Below are 3,872 nucleotides of genomic sequence, written 5' to 3'. Positions count from 1 at the left end.
CTTAAGATCCATACATTGTTCACAGCCGTTTTCAAGACATCCTGATGATGTTGAAGGAATGCTATGCTGAGTTGTCCTTCAAAAAAATATATACCTCTCTACTATATCAAACTCAGTCTTGTATCCTTTTATATCTCAGATTGGAACATTGTCTTCAAAATGGCTTCAGTTAATAAACTGAAGTTAATTCCTAATATAAAGTTTCTTTTGTTTGTTGTTTGGTTTTGAACATTTCTATGAGAAATTGTTTTTTAAGGCAAGTTTTTGAAAAACTGATACTTGAATAATTATTTTTAAAATACTTTTCTTTAATATTCTAATCCAATATAAAGTTTAGTAATTATTATTTTTATGTCTTGTAACACACAAAATAGATTAAGAATTGTTACTTTTTTTAATAGGTATTTTGAACTGATATAACTCTTTTTGATCTATATCGTTTTACAATTTATATGCATTTTACAAGTTCGGGAGTTAATAAAAACTGCTTCAGTAGTTTGTTTATTATGAAATAACAACGTTTTGGTTCATTCAAAACCTTCGGCTTGGATACTTCATAAGATCAGATCTACGATTTTAGTTTTAATATTCTTACCCATCTTTTCTACGTACGTCGAATGCTACTAGATCTGATGTGACCTATAGCATTGTATTAATTCCGTGGTAATTTCTTCAAGAAAATTCTTCCATTTCTTGAGGATTGTAGTAGGGTGTGGATTAGGCCTATTGGGGAAACCACATTAAAAAAAACGCACACCAAGCACTTTACCCCCGTGGTGATGTGGAAAGGAGTGCATTATTGAATCACTAGCAAATGCATACTATGCTAGAGGATAAATAGATTGAACGAACAGAGTTGAAAATTTGATATTAAATGTATAATTGTGACCTATCAAAGTGTGGTAAAAGTTTTTTTTGGAGTGAAACAAAGTTGATATTTGTTTTCAACACGTCAAGAAACCCTGAAATACGAATTTTCGAAAAATTCATAAATTAAATTTTTTAATATGAAAAGCATTCTTGAATGAATTCTAGAAAACATTGGAGGATCTGTTTTGATTATTCTGACATTTAAGAAAAAATCAATTATATCAGGATATGGAATTATTATGTGATAATAATATATTTAAACAATGAGCCTTAAGGTTAAAACCAATAACCAAATAAATAAATAGGATTTAACTCTACTTACGAGTATTCTAAAAGTAGGTTACTTTGCTCTTTATGATATTATTGGAACAATGATGTAAAAAGTTTCATATTGCCCACTAGTGGTAGTGAGAGGCACAAGAAAATAAAAAACAGTGTAGTTACAGTATTTTTTTTTTATCAATCAACTTACGCCTTTAACCTGGGAGGGGGGTGTAGCCTTGAGCATTTTGCTCATATTGGGACATAAATCTCTATATTTTTCTAGTATTTCATCAGTGTTGTTTATTTATCTGTTTTTTTTTTTAACTTCCGTAAACCCTTGGAAATGAAAAAATAATTTTATTCTGGGACATATGTCCCCTAAGAATAAATATATGGTTTATACATTATGATTTTTGTCTGGCAAGCATCTAAAAGTTTCCAGTAAGCAAAACAGAATAACATTGAAATCTTGGCTTAACTATTGTTTTTAATGTTGATCAATATATGCTTAACTATATTGTTTACAATGATGTGGAGGTTTGGTTCTACAATAAGTGAAGGAATAGGTGTTGTTTACAGGAAAGAATGGATGAACATTGGCGAATGGAAATTGAGGAGAGTTTGAGGAGGAGGTTGCATGTATGACAAAGGATTTGCTAAAGAAGGCGGTTCTGTAGGACATGTATAAATCAGTCAGTCAGGATCTGGTGTATAATAAATGGATGGATGAATGAAGAGTGAGGAGATCAAGGATATAGGTAGGTTTTTCTATTTTAAGAACTTGGAATAGGAAAACACCAAGGACGTATTGCCTTCGGGAGGTTGAATAGAGCCACTTCAACCAGCAGGAGACTTGAGAGTGCCTTAGAAACCCAAAGATAAATCTTACGAAACAATTCATGAGTCTCTTCAGTCTCAACTCTAGACCTGCAGATAGCCATCATAGACCCCGGACCTTTGATGTTGCTATCGCCACTTGTTTATGTTACTCCCTCTTTCACCTTTCCACCAATACTCAATTCAGTTTTGCTCTAGCCTGCTCACATTGGTAAGACTAAGCATTTCTCTCACCAGTACACTCCTTACATGACTTTTTCCCCCTTATTTGAGCATTTTGCTCACCTGGACATCTCTTGTGTTCCTTATTTTAAATCCTGAGCTGAGGCAAGAGGATCTTAATTCTTTTACAAAATCTGGATTCTTTAGCACCTGATGGAAGAACTACAATTTACAATTTCAGTTTCAAATTGCATTTAAAGTAATTGTACAGATTTTTGTTTCATCGTATCCAATTATTTGTACAAATCGTCTACTATGAGATAAATGCTCACAGGACACCTCTTAGGTATACAAAAAAGTAGGACACTTCTGCCGGGTCAAAACTTTTAACTAGCCTGTAATATTAGAACCTAAGAAGGGTATTAAAATTGAAGCGGCGCTACCTATCCAAGACCGGCCGTACTAGCATCCAGCTTGCCACCGGGAAGAGGAACTTTAAGCTGCTTCACCTAGAAGCACCACTCACGTTAATTCCATACAATTATTGTATCAATTAACTTGTAAATATGTAAATAATAATAGTAATACTGGAAGATTATTGACTGACCGTGTGTATAGATGAATGGAATATGGTCCGGGTGCGGTGAAAAAAACTCAAATAGTAAATAATTATACTATTTTTATTGAGCCAACGTTTCGCCCCACGTTGCAGGGCTGTTTTGATGGGAGTCAAAGTCTTGAGGGCCCCGTGTGTTTTGTGACATACTGGAAGATTATTGATTGACCATGTGTATGAATGGAATATGGTCCGGGTGCGGTCATAAAAACTCAAAGTCATTGTCCACTCTGACTTTGACTCCCGTCAAAACAGCCCTGACGAAGCCCTGCAACGTGGGGAGAAACGTTGGCTCAATAAAATTAGTATAACTATTTACTATTTTTTTCACCGCACCCATATTCCATTCATCAATAATAATAATACAATTTTAAAAATTTTGGAACAACAAAGAAAGTGGGTAAAAGAGAACAAACTGAACAGCAAATAAATGCGTAATCACAGATGGTGCCTCTCACCGACCTTTTTAGACTTAACGGAGTAATTACTCCATCGAAAAACATGTTCAAGGTATTCTCCACCAGCGGAACGGCCCCTCCCTGTTCCAATAATCCACTGGCGTAAGTCAAATATGTTTACCACCTTCAGTGTACCCTTTACCTAACCTTATAATGCCAAAAGGCAATCCAAGGTATCTACCATACTATATGTACGTATCACTTACTAATTTAAATTTTTTCAGGAGGGTACAAAAAACAAAAATCAATGTTTTCTCTCAAACCAGTAATTTTTCTTTAGATAAGATTTATTTCTTCTCTATGGTCACCTCTCTCTCTCCCCCCTACCTTCTAACCTTTTATAAGCTCTGGTGGCAAGCTACCTCCCAGGCTCATATACCTTCTTTGCCTCTGTCGGAATAATACCCAGCAGGATGAGGGCATCTTCCTGCATGATTGTAGAGGCTAGCTTCCCTTCAGGTCTGCTTTCCTCCCTTGTGTTTATCGGAATAGTACCTGGTAGAACATGGTTACCATCCTCTGAGATTTAGGGTGCCCCTCCTTACTCTCATCCTACGTAGTCGTCTTCCTTGTCAACTACTCTACCTTTATATAAAATGTATAAGCATTGTTGAAGCCTTCGGGACGATCAGAATAGTTAAGAAGATAATCAACCCCGACATGTT

This window comes from Halyomorpha halys, unplaced genomic scaffold (genome assembly GCF_000696795.3).
Source record: "Halyomorpha halys isolate HHAL.00 unplaced genomic scaffold, Hhal_1.1 Scaffold2066.1, whole genome shotgun sequence".
Taxonomy (NCBI): Eukaryota; Metazoa; Arthropoda; class Insecta; order Hemiptera; family Pentatomidae; genus Halyomorpha; species Halyomorpha halys.
Note: the sequence above shows the minus strand (reverse complement) of the source record.